Below are 14,069 nucleotides of genomic sequence, written 5' to 3' on the forward strand. Positions count from 1 at the left end.
GGGGACATAAGAGAAAAAAAAAAATTCCTTATTAAAACAGCAGGCTCCAAACAAAGAAAACTGAAGGAGAGCTTTTTCCCCATAGAGTAGGTAGATAACCTGTGGCATTTCTTGCTGCAGGACATGGGGTGTGATTTCAGAAATGAGTGGACAACAACAGAGAAGGAAGCTGTACTGAAGCCTGCTAAATGCAGCCAGCCAGCGTCTAGCTCACAGAGGCAGAGAACAGCCTAAGAAATGTCACTAATATCATTGCCCCATTCTTAAACCTTTCCCCAGACACTGTTCAAGATTAGTACTGGCTTGAGGATGAACCTCTGACCTGACCAAATATGGCATTCTATAAAGCAATGTTTGTTACCCAAAACTTAACAGATATATTAAAAAAAAAAATATATATATATATATCACCTGACAGAGTCCATCCTGTAACAAAACCTATAAGGATCAGAAGGAGGAGGTGAGGCTAACCTTGGGTTAATTTTCTTCAGTTTGCTTAGTGTCAAATGCCCCTGACTGCATGAGTAACTAGGTCTGGCCTTACACAGCTGCTTGTTCTGCTATTCAGAGCAGGATGTAATACCGTGTTGAAGATGAAATAAACCTTCTAGTGGGAAGTGCCTCATGATCTTTTCATCATCTTTAATTTCTTCTTTGTAGCATATAATTGTTCATTATTGCTGTAAAGGTTAATTATGCACAAGCAACGCTTTTGTGCTAAGAGTTGTTTGCTTTAGTTGATAATAAATGAATTTTTTTTTCAGGTGGCATTTTGTACATAACCCATTATTTCATGTCAAAAGTCCTGGCTTTTCTGATCATCAGGTGTACTTGCTACTAAGAGTGGTTTTTACGGTGTTTTGTCATTGACTTAGCAGAGGTTAATTGATGTAGGAATTACAGAAATAAACTGCAAGAGAGCACCTGAGATTAGCTTTCAAGCCAAAGAATAACAGGTGTTCTGGGTAAACTTATGGATGGCTTGCTGAAAAGTAACATTGAATTCTTCTCTGGTTTTCATTTGGAGAGATCAGCTGCAAACCTACATGTGCTTAATGAAGCACTACATCTCAGTTCATCCTTGTGTTTTTAAGGAATAATTTTGAAGGATGCAGATGTAGGAAAATTAGTAAAAAAAAACCTTAGCCTATTATGTTGTGGGTGCATTTTTACAAAAGCCAGTCGTAAAAAGGAAATATATCTGGAAGATAATGTTGCAGCAAAGATATATGCTCCCCAGTACAGAAATTATCTCCATTGAACTCTACTAAATATATCCCTAGAGTAATACTTTAAAAAGGTCCCTTCAAATAGTGCTGTGTATCTTGAGATAAAAAGCAAACTTCACAGTTCCCAAGGCTACTTTTTTTTTTAACCCTCACGGTGAATCATATGGATGTGAATCAAGGCCTTTGCCATACCCAGGTTTTGCTTGCAAATCTATACTAGATCATCTCCACCATCATGAAAAACTGCTTTTATCTTCATGGTAAACAGATGTACACGAACTGCTTTGGTAATTTTTTTTTTTGTGGGTAGTGGCCTCTGGGCCACTGAGTGTGGTAGGAGGACCAAATAAATTGCTAGTAGATGAGACTGGGCATTTTCTACTTAGCTCCCATTAACTTTGATCCCACTAGGATCAAATCTTATGCCAGGTGGAGCTTGTTGGGGAAAAGGGCTTCTGTGCATGTATGTCAGTAAAAATTTTTGTGATGGAGAAAAAATAGTTGTTTGGATTTTATTTTTTTTTCTGCAGCCTGACAGTTAAAACCAAAGGTTTTAGAAAATTTATTGTGAACCATGATCCTGTTTTCCAAGCTAAGTGTTGCTGATTCATTGAGGGCATGATTTAGTTGAGAGACACGATGTTAGGAGGTGGGTGGTCGCAGCAGAATCCTTTCATGTGCAAAATTTCATGCAGTTATTTGCACAACAAATGATCTTACCTAACAGCCAAGGAGGGGAAAAAATGACATTGAGATCAAACCTTAAATAGTAAATCTGGACAAATTCTGCCTTTGAGATAACAAGTTCTCAAATACATTAGAGAATATTTCCACAGAAAAATAAAAAAGAAATTACTTTCAGTGCCTCAGACTGTGCCACCCATTGTCAAGGCCAGGAGATCAGACCTTAAAGTAAAGTGCTGGATATTTGTAAGCTTCCTGTAAATAACAGTTTAGAGTAATTCACACATACTATCTCACTTAATCATATTAACCGTAAGTAAAATAGAGGCCAACCAGCATTCAGAATCCCAGACCCATATTTTCAGTGAGGTTCAAGTCCTGACTACAGTTGAGGTGAGGTTTCTGTCACGTGGAGCAAGCAGGAATGTATTTGCATGAAGCTCACATGTGCCACTTGAACCAAGCTCCTGTGTGTTAATGGCCACGCTTTCATTTTGTTTCATCCATACAGATGAAACAGAGACTTACAGCATGCTGTAATTCAGAACTGCTCCAGGCATCCGCAGGCTTGCTTCCAACTGGGTGCATAAGCTTGTTGGGCAACATATTCCCATGACTATGGGTTCTGCACAGCTTGGTACTTCTTTTATTGGCGCAGATAGCAGAAAACCACATGTCACGGGGCTCACTGCCATCTTCCACTAGGCCGAAATTATCAAGGAGTGTTTCAAAAACTACAAAAGGATCTAAATTATATGGAAGACACTTGGGTAAATCTGGATGCTCGGATAAATCTGGATCTTTCCTGTTGTCCTGATGATAGAGAGGAAGGAAAAAAAGGTCTGTTTAAAGTATTTCTTGAACAGATTTTATCTTTTTAGTCCATTGAGACTTGAAGATTATATGTAGTTGGCATCTGGTGGAAGGAGTTACCGCTGATGTGTGAATAAAGATGTTGCAGACATCAGAGCTGGCACACAGCAGTGGAATGGCTCTGGACATGAAGCATTCATACAGCACAGGAAAAATTTTGATCTGAGAGTTGTTCTTTTATTTATTCATGTGCTTCTATGTTCCCCTGGACTGAGGCTGTGCTTTTTAGAAAGCTGCCTTGCTCTACAGCAGATGTTCTGTGGTACAGAACTAGAAGCATCACCTCTCTTTGCTTAAGAAATAATTGGGGTTTAGATCAATTTTTTTTTGAGTGGGAAGGCTAATTGTCTGAACAGATGTGTGTATGTGTCTAGCAAAAATGTCTGTTAGTGAAAGTAACTAACATTGTCCAAGTACAAGTGTGTAAAGGGAAGCTGCAATTTTTCCAAACCACTCATCCAACACAGGACCCTTCAGGTATAACTGCAATTTATGGCCATTCTTCTCATCAATAAAGCATAGGTTTTCTAAAAAAAAAAAATAAACAACAGAGTGAGGTGGCTCTTTTAAAACATTTTTGTGCAAAGAAATATGCTTTTTTTTTTTTTGTGAGAACTGGAAGTTTCTTCTGCATTCAAAAGTAGCAGGAATACCTGAGAGGAAGCTGCAGTGGCAAGGCCTTTTTGCTCAGCTCTGCTGTGATGAGCCCTGTGGATGCTGTGAGATAGGCACAAGTGGCTAAAAGAGAAACTTTACTGCATTTTTTTTTTCCTTTTTCCCTTCTTCTTTGTGCTGCCCAGTTTTGTGAACAGGTACAGGTAAATAAGCCTGTAAATAAGGTAAATAAGCTGGGAGCTGGGGTTGAAGGGGCTCTGAAATGTCGTACGCAGAAAACAATGGCTTGCAGATTCAGCGAGAGAGGTGTGATGGCAGCCAGGTTTTGGGAGCACATGAGGAGGTTCAGAGCAGATAAAACACTGCTGTGGGCTCCAGGCATGTGTGCCAAGCCCCTGGAGATTAGCGTGGCAAAGTCTCTGAGGCTGCTGGCTAAAGCGAGGAGCCTGCGCTCGTGCTTGCTTGTGAAGGTGCGCCAGCGCCAGCGTGAGAGGCGTGTGTGACCCGATGCCAATGTGGCTTGCAAATGAAGTCATACCCTGGCTCCCTGTTCTCTGTGCCTATTACGGACAGCATTGCTGTGCTCTTTGTACAGCGGAAGCATGAAAAAGCCAGCTGTGGCTGTACACAAGGTGCCAGGGAGGCAATTTCTGATATCAGCAGTATGTATAAGATCAGTAGAAAAAGCATGCCTAACGCTCTGGCACCCTTGAGATCCAGAAGGGAGATGAAACAAATGCTAATAAGCACACCATGGGACTGTTTCTGTGGGAGAGGACCGATCTTTTGAGCTCACACAGAAACACAGGCAGAAAAGGCCCCATTAGGGTTTCTCAACCTGTGCTACCAACAAAGAGTATTTCCCTTTGCTGCTGCTGCTTTCATTAAAAGAAGAGCTATTATCCTGAGTTTTTAGTGATAAAGACATATCCTTTACAGACATCTGTGAGGATGCAATGTTCTAGGGTGGAATGAATCGTTCTGTGCAAGTCCCCATTCCTCTCTCTGTTGACAATAGGGGAGCTGAGATAATTAGTGCAGCTTAACATCTAACTTATAGAGAAGTGGGATAAACAATACCCAGGGCACAGAAATCATTCCAGGTAGGCCAATGGGACAGCTACTGGATTGCCAGTGCCCCGTGCCGACTGTCGTTAAAACACACGCCCCTCCACCCCCCAATATTTTACCAAAGTGGAGCACAGCTTTTTGAAAATCAATCAGTGCAGTGTGTCTCATGGGTAGTAGCTGGAGAAAAGGCCTGAAGGTCTGCGATGCTCTCTCACAGAATGACTTCTTTCTTTGGAATTAGTAAAATCTTGAGCTGTGGGAAAACCAAGGGGAAGTGCTGGGATGTGATCTTTGCCGCTGACAGATAACGGAGCAAGTGCAATTCAGTGCACTGTGTCTGTGAATCCCAGAAAATGAAGGGTCACAACTGTTCTGGTTTTCAGTGTATTACCCACTGCATTTTTTTTCTCAACAGTCATTTATCTGTGTCTGGCTTCTCAGCCAGTCTGTTTCAGAGTGAAATGGTGGCTGGCATCTTGTAAGACAATCTGGGTCCCACGCCAGCCTATTGCAGGAGTTAAGATCCTGACAGCAGAGGCTCACGTTGTCACTGGCTTTCAGATAGCAATGAATGTCATCCGTGGGCCCAACTGCCTCAACAGATGCACATTCCTGTCAGTCAGCTTTGGTTCACATCCACACTTAGCTTGAAAGCAGTGCCTAATGCCGATGGCCCTAGACATGCAGCTATGTGACCTTCTGGTCACTTGTGTGGACCGAGCCATCCTGGCATCTGTGAAGCTCAGAACCACGATAAAGCAGGCGTCCCGCTCAGTAATCTGCTGCCACACTTAATCCTGCATTTGTTTCTTGCTTACTTACAGCAGCCAAACTGGGCATTAAGAGTCCCCCGTGCCTGTGGCGCTGGAATCTGGAGCTGCACTTAAGCCAGCGGCATTGCCTCCTCCCAGCCAGCACTGATAACTGCTTGGCGAAATCCAGCGCTGAAGTAACCTGATATGACCAGTATAAATATTGCACATGCTCAGCTTTTAGGAGAAGCGGAGCCCTCTAGGGAACGAACAGGACAACTTAGACAGTGTTATTTTTCCAATCTCAGTCAGAGTGGACATCTTCTCCCCAAAGATGTGTGCTCTCCTACAAACCAGAGCAGTATCCTGATGGTAAGGGAGACCTGAGAGGCTCCTGCACAGGAGTGCTGCTGGGCTCCAGTCATGCCCCTCTTAGATTTTACATATAAGCTCGCTCCACTATCTGGACAGCACTAACTTTAGCTCCCCTCAGAAATGTTAGCCTGCAAGCTGGGGGGTGGTGAGAGCAGCACTGGGACACACTGTGTTTATTGCATTGGATGCTACTATATACAGTAGCAGCATTTTTTGACCCTTGCCATTTCCACCATGATTCTATAGAAAGAGGTAGGACATGTATGGAAGTTGTTTTACACTGACATTAAGTCTTTCTGAAAACCTAGCTAATTAAAATTATGTTGTGTTCTGGTTTCGGTATGTTTCTGCTATCAGCGCACATAAGATAGTGGCTAACACCAAAACCAGCAAGGTCAAGTGTAAATAATTAGCTAATTTAGTTGTATACTTGAATGCTTTTTATTGATTCACTTATTTTTATTTCCTCTTTCTTATGTGTGCTTTCTCAGCTATGCATTTTTCTTAAAATGCTATTGACCATTGAACACAAATTAGAAGAGAAGAGGTATTGTTCAAACACTGTTACCATCTCTGAATTTCTCCTTGATATTTGTAGATTTTAAATTCACAGTTTCCTAAACTTAAAATGTTGTGGTGGTGGTGGTGGTTTTTTAAGCATTCTTCATAGCTACAAAATGCTCTTGGAAATGGAATGTGGTATTAAAAGTATAAAAACAGACAGTACATTGGAAAATACGCTTTCCCCCTAACATAAGTTATCTTACACGCTGTTGGCGCTCAGGCTAGCTAATGCGTTTTTGGCTAAAATACACAAGATGCCAAATGTGACTTCAATTTACATGCCTCTTTGAAAGAGCTTTCTGGTTGAACACAGCAGAGATATTCATTACAACACATAGACAGGCAGGAAAACTGCCATCTCGGGGATTAGATTTAGAAAGTCCTTACAGTTCCTTGTTTTACACAAAGTAATACTAGTGTGAGCTAAAGCCATGAACTTGCATTATGGCATCACAGGTTTGCGCATCTACGGCTGTCTTCATGCACAGATTCAACTTCCAGTGTGTGCTAGTATCTATAAATAGCAGCAGTGGCATTGACATACAGAAAAATGAGGATACTTTTGGATGTTGATAATGGGGAGCTTCATGACTGAAATCTGCTTTTTCCTGCTAATTCCTATTTTCTTTTATTAAAAGTCTTACAATTTTTACCCTCTTTCAGGGGAACTGCTGATTATACAGGAAACCCTTTCCAAAAGTACCAAACTCTTAATAATAATATTCCTCAGGTGTTTCATTGTGTACTCCCTGTGTAAGGAGGCTTGCCTCATCATTTCTTAGCAGATGGAGCCACTTGGGTGAAGGGGTTTGACCAAGCTCATGCAGCAAGTTAGCAGGCAACAAAACACCCAGAAAACAAAAAGAGTGCAAGAGAAATACAAAGTTCCTCCAAGCAGCTGATGCTAAAACTAGGAGACATCAGCATGGCAATGCTCAAGGCTGTAATGAATTCCTCACCCCCAGTGTTGCAAAGGAGGGCACAGGATGAATCTCAGAAGGAAAAGTCATGCCTTGCTCATTCAGAGCAGCTTAACTTCAAAAGCAAGGAGCAAAACCTTTGCCTTCTTTTACTGTATTTTCTTGCTCAACTCATTTTTTTTTCTCCTAAAAGACGGATAACAGGATTGTTGATATATTGGCGACACTCAGACAGCTTATAGAACCTGACTTTTGAAAATGTCAGGTTTTTTAGAGATATATATACGCTTGATATTTTGGTTATCACAGAAATAAAGTTGTCCAAAGTTTGGAGTGTAGCAGGGCCTGAGAGAGCTGAGAAAGCTCAGAAAAGATGGACAGATGTGTTTTTTTTTTTTTTTTTAACTACCACAGCTCTAGTGAAACAAATCAAACATAGCTTTAAAACTTCCCTGCTTGAATTTCTCCTCTTCCCCTTCCCTCTCCCTGGGGTTTCTGTTTTAGAGCTCTTGAACTGATTTGTTGAGACAGATCAAAGTATAAAATATTTCTCAGCTGGTCTTATTTCTCTCACTGGATTGTAGTGGCAGGAGACAGGCAGCTCATTACAACTGGGAGAGCGCTCCTGCGAATCCAACTTCATTACAGCTGGTAAGAAAAACAAGATTCTGCTGGAGCCATAGTTCAGTCTCACGATTACAGAAGTAAATTATTTTAGAATGAATAAATAATGTCACACTACTTCTCATTAGGATATGAGGCTGAACATTAACATGACATTAAATACATCTGAATTCTACTGTTTCTGTCTGGTACTTTGAAACATTTGAAGGATATCTTGGCTTTGTCCAATTTCAAGCATATTTCCCCTGTGTTTTTTCCTTTTCTTCCCTCTTTAGCAGTGCCTAAAGTGAACAGAGGATGGGGAGGTGGGTATGTACCTCATCAGCTTGCGAGCCTTCTCCAGGTGCTGACTGTTATTTTGTAAGTCGCCAGAAAGTATTGGGTCTGGGTATGTTTTCAGAGTGCACAAACATGGTTATCTGGTCCCAGCTGTGGCTCCTTATTTTTCCCAAGAGTGCATCATCGAGGCATAGTATTAAGCAGGAAACTCAGAACCAGGCAAGCGGCAGGACAAGCTTCCTGCCTTTGCCCGCTGCCCTTGTCCTTCCCCCAGCACAAGCCCTTAGCAGCTCCAAAACTAGGAAAAAACTACCATGTCGTTTTAACCACGGTTTGCACACAGCTATCCAGACTTTATGGGTAAGGTAGCAGGAATGATGGCTCCATTCACAGACCTGATTCGTGAAATTATCCCCTGAAATAATTTTAATCTCAAAAAAAGTGGCAAGAGGAGAAAAAAAAAGAACGGAAATGACCCAACTAAGTTAAATGGCAGGGATAGGAACAGGTTTCAAATCTCCTGACTCCCATGAAATCATGCCCAATTCTGAAATACATTTGAGGTGCACATGGCTTTACAGGTCAATTGAGACACAGCATGTAGGAAGCAGAATGGAAGTGCCTTTAATTGGAAAGGGACTCCCTTCCTGAGGGTTTGTGCATATGTTTCTGCTTAAATGCAGCATGGTACCTGTTGTGGGCTCTTTTCCTCTCCTTTTCTTTCACGTGAGACAGAAGAGAGCCAGAGAAAGATATGTCCCTGTAGGGAAACGTAACTATATTACATGTCAGCTGGTGATAATTTTTTATGTGTCAGGACTGGGCATTTTGGACAGGTATGGTTAGAGCACAGGGGATATCACAGGCAATGAGGCAAGCGGTACTGATGCTGGCAGAGCAACTAATCTGGCCTAGGTGGGCTTGTGGCTCTATTCAAAGCCAGTGCAGCTGTCCTGTCTGCTCAAACACTAAACTTTGCTCAGGCTCTGCTGCAAGCTCCCTCTCAGAGTAAGTCAAGATATGGGATGGAAGCAAGCTCAGATCCAGAGTTTGCCTGCTAAAGGAAAAAGTTGAGTGTGGACAAGAGAAGGTAAAAGAGTAAGACAGATTTCCAAAGCTGAGCTTGCTGTCCCTTGTATGGCTGCCAGGGAATGGAAGGAGAAAGGCTGGTGGAGCCAAGTCCATCACTTTATGACTTTTCCTCTGTATGCTCCAGTGTCCACCTTGGCAGCAGCAGCCTGGTTTCCTAGACTTGTGGTGCAGAAAAAGCAGACAGGATAGAAGATGAGACATGACTTCCTGCTTTACCTATGCTGTCCTGTGTGCTGAGATTTTTAATAAGTGTACCATAAAATGGGGCAATTTTTGGCCAGGTTCTTGCAAGACAGAGCAAAATAAGGCTGTGTCTTGTGAACCCAGATGTACTGTGCTCCTAGGTCCTCTGCAAAGGAAGGACCAACAAAGATGTGAGATGACTGTACACTCCTGAAGAAGAGCTGAAAAATGTCAGGTTCCTTCTCATGTCAGCAGGCCTTCTGTGAAATTAAATTTCCCCAACAAGGCCTCTGTGGGGCCTGTGACGAAAGTCAGTGTCCTTATTAGTACATTTTAAGCATGTGGAATAGCTAAGCAGATATAAAAGCATCATGAAGGTCAGTGTTTTGTTTTATTTTTTTGTAAATACAAACCTAAGCATGAAAATATAGGAAATACAGCCTGAAAGGGAACTCCTGTGTCAAGGAATCCTATCCAAAACACCGTGTCACCCTGCTGCTTTCATCCATGGATACCTATAAAACCATATGGATATTTTGTCCCCTTGCCCCCATGTGCATGGTTTGGAGCCATGCCCACCCAGTTCTTTGAGACCTCTTGATCTCTAAACAACTGGCAAGATTTTCGGAGGTGACTGTAGCATAGCTGAGTATATGATACTCAGGTATTTGGTATGTTTTGAGTTAAACACAGACGCTAGGACCTCTGTAACAACAGCAGCTGATCCAAATCTCTGTTTTCCTGACTCTGTTTCATAGTTGGTCTTCAGCTTCCTTGAGGACACCATTTTAAGTAACTGAGCTGGGCACTTTGAGGCTTGAAAAGCTATATCAGGAGCCTGTACCCATTTCATGCACTTTTGTTTGTCCACCATGGCTTTCTCAAGCTGAGGATTGATCTGTATGCAGCACTCTTTTCCTGAGCGGTTCCTGCTCTACAAGCACTTCTACAAAGGGCTGAGGAAGGGACAAACGTTCTATTGTCGTGCTTTTGCTCATGAACTAAAACTTCAATCAGATATACTTCACAGATGAACTTAATAAGCACAGACTAAGTCTTTATTCCACAAGCATCCTTAAGAGTTTTGCTCTTATTTCAAGGGGACTTGGGCTTGATACTCTGATTAAGTCTTGACTTTGTTAGGCAGCAGCTGTGGATTACTTACAGTCATTGGCAGTGAGGCAGCTGTGTTCAATTGATCTTCCTGATAGTCTGTATTACTTTCTCTGGAAGGAAGAAAAAGAGTGGGTTGAGCACAGTGCTGGGAGTCAGTCCTGGTGAGTAGTAATTCTGGTATCTGAGAAGTTGTGATTTTTTTTGGATCAGTTTACATGTTTGTGCAACAGAGATAAGCTTTTCCTATTGTAGTGAACAGAGGATCAATCTATTGGTTAATATCATAAAATGCTTTCAAGGGGATAATGTGCATGCTGGGGAGATCAAATTGTGAGTAGTGGTACAAAGTTCCTGCATATTCCAAAGCTTTTCCTTGCATCTCCCCAAAGTTGGGTCCTTGCCTTTTTCTCCTAGTTTCCTAGTCCTCCTATTACAGCTCTTATGAGACTGCAATACAGAATATTGCTCTTATCCTACTACTGTGTAGCCTGACTCTCAGGTCAACCCCATTGATGGGTGTTAAAATGGACCCACGACTACCTCAGTAATATACATACTTAACATGAATACGAACATTGCTATTTCTAGAAATGTTCTTGCAATGATGACCAGTAAAAACCTCTCTTTTGAGCAATATTTACTGCTTACTAGCAGTGCTCTGAGGTTCCTTCTTTCTTGCTGGCTCCACACAGAGCTACATGGGGAGCTTTTCATTTTCTTCTCTCTCTCTCTTTTTTTTTTTTTTTTTTTTTTTTTTTTTTTTTTTTCTTCTTCTTCTCTTAACCTTCTGAATGTCGGGTATCCCAAGCTCCCAAGCTTTCAACTATAGGGAATGGCCAAAGTAGAAGCAGAGCTTTCACTTTTAAGCATGTATCATTTTGACTCTTGCCATGATTTTTACTTCCTGCTAGCAGAGAGGAGATTGGCAAAGGATAAAAAAAGAACTTTAAACCTACCATTTTTAGGAAGAAAAAAAAAAAAAACCAACAACAAAACAAAACCAGTAGGTAGGACTGTGCTGTGTGAAACTTGCATGATTTTTATTCTTCATTAGGTCAGACTGTACTGAAAACAAAAGGGGCTCAAAAATGCCATTACCTAGTAGCACAACCATCCTCCAGGTTATTGGACTTGGGCAGTATTATCCAGAGCTGCTTACTTTTTTTTAGGAAGGTGCAGTATCCTGTATTGCTGTGGTGCTTTCGCTCTGTTGCTAGAGATGGCTAGGAAGGTATTGCCCTGAGGAGTGCTGAGGTAACTACAGGATGTGTTGGTGCTTACCATGCTTTGAGAGTGCTACGGTTGCTGTACGCAAGCAGTACAATCTGCAGATGACAGTCTGATAGGAGAACATTGGAAAGATTGTTAGGATCAAAAAAGCCTTGTGTTTGTTTTTTTTTTTTTTGGGGGGGGGAGAGGGGGATTTCTTTTTTTTTTTTTTTTTTTTCCTATCTTCAGTGTTGTTCATAACCAAATGCTTTGTTTCCACTGGAAACTAGGGCCTTCTTCATCAGCCCCATCTTCTGTCACTGATAAAGACCTCTCAGTAGTTATGCTTTTTGGGGTACCAAGTGCCATCCTTTCACCTATGCCCTGCTAGCTCATGTGCCTTTGTTATTGGAGAATCTCAGCTTTTTTTTTGGCTAGGTAAAAACTTCTGCATTGAAGCAGTGCAAAGCTAATTTCAAAAATGACAATTCACTCAGAAACAGCAGAAATAGTGTTGCTTGGGACAACTGGCTGCTTCTTGTGTATATTAGATTGCATGAATGATTACAGAATTGAGACTACAAATCTACATTCACTTATTTCTCGCACATGTACTGTTGTGGCATGGTCTTATACATTCTACTGCCATGTGTTTATGGATTATGCAAGTCTTGCATGTTTCACTGTATCTCACAGGCAACCTGAACTGTCAAGAACCAATAAATAGGAGGTATTCTGTCAATGTTTGTTCAGTTAATATTGTCTTTTCTTTCTAATGTTGCAGCTAGTGATTTCTTTACACAGTGGAAAATTCTGCAGCTCCAGTGGGAGGTTGATAGTAGGCAGTTTCCTGTCTAGGAGTAATTTTTAGAGGTTCCTTCCTTGTTTATTTCTGTTTTGGTCCAGAAGGTGTTTTAAAAATCATATGAAGTGAAACTGTGTGTTTCTTTGCCACATGCTGCTGTTGATGACCACAATTTGTAGACAAACTTCTGGAAGAAAAACTTGATAATATTTAGAAAAAAAAAGTGTCGTCTCTGGTTTGAAAAGTCCCCTCAGCCTTAGATCCTGAGAGGCTGGAAGAGCATAGTTGGGGAGGAACAGGGTATGTTTTCCCAGTTTTATGCTCTTGAAATACTTCCTGTAAGGCTCAGTCAGAGACAGAGCTAAGTGCTGGCTTGACTTTGCTTTGATTCAGTACAGTCTGTTTTCTTCTTTGGTCTCTGCTGGTACCAGGTTGCTGATAAATGGCAGTAAAAGCTTTGTTCTAGGTGAGATAACATGATATTAATCTTGCTATTACATACCCCTTTTTGCTAATGTATAATTTTAAGACTTTATTGATGTCATCTTCTGTGCCTGTAGGGCATGTAGTGAGAAATATATGAAACCTCATTTCTGACTAGGCCCTTTCAAAAATTATTACTTACAAATTTATGAATCGAAAATGATTCAATAATACAGAATATCTTGTTTAGATAAAATAGCTATATGGATGGTTAAAAGCTTCACACATCCAGACTGATTAAGGTGGTAGCTGATAAAACAGGACTTGACCTATTTCAGACCTTGTTGTATTTTTGCCCTGGGTAGCAAGAAAAAGTAATTTAGTTTAAATCATATTGCTTTTTTTTCAGCTTCACTCCTAGCCCTTATGTTCTACCCAAATCAATAAGAGTCTCTAAACAAGATCCTGTTAAAACAGTGACCTGATACTTCAGTGTTTTTCAGGTGTGTTTAATAAATCTAGCAATGGTTTCTCTGAAGGGTGTTGTCCCTATGCAGGCAACAGGCAGATGCAGTTAGCATTGCGTTCAAAGACTTTTCTCGTAGATGCCAGTAGCAGTCTGAGGAGTCACCTTTATACAAATTTATTTTGGATGAAACTAGTATGAAGGAACTCTGTCATTTTGCAGACTTATTTCAAAGCACTCAGTTGTTTATGTCAGGTTATCTAAAGTAATATTGAACTTCCGCTACGTGAGGGCCTGAAGTGTATCCAGTCAGAGATTTCCCAGCAGACTGTTCTCTCATTCAGGGGTACCAATTCATCAGAGGTTGAACTAAGTTCTAGTTTGAAAACAATAAAACCAATAAAGCCCTCAAAACATATTCCCCCACCCCTCCCCTCCAACCTGAACACAGCCCTCCGAAAACAGGGCAGTAAAGAACACGTTTTGAATTTTGTCTTCAGATACATTTGGCCTAGAATTTTCAAATTGTGGGTTATAACAGAGGAAGTTGAAATCACAATGTTGCACTTTGCTATTTTGAACTGAATAGTTTGGTCTGGATCTTTTATGAGAGGGCAGTTGTTTTTTGGGTCATTCTGCATTTTATGGCTTTTTTTGGTTTTACTACTTGTGTTAGGTTTTTTTTCTTTTTTATAATTTAAATTCAAGGGAGTTTGTGGAGCAGAGATGATATAGAGATCTTGGTGTTCCTTGTGTAAACTAGAACTGTATTTCTGACTGGGTAAGAGG

Source organism: Chlamydotis macqueenii, chromosome 2, assembly GCF_036417535.1.
Source record: "Chlamydotis macqueenii isolate bChlMac1 chromosome 2, bChlMac1.mat, whole genome shotgun sequence".
Classification (NCBI taxonomy): domain Eukaryota; kingdom Metazoa; phylum Chordata; class Aves; order Otidiformes; family Otididae; genus Chlamydotis; species Chlamydotis macqueenii.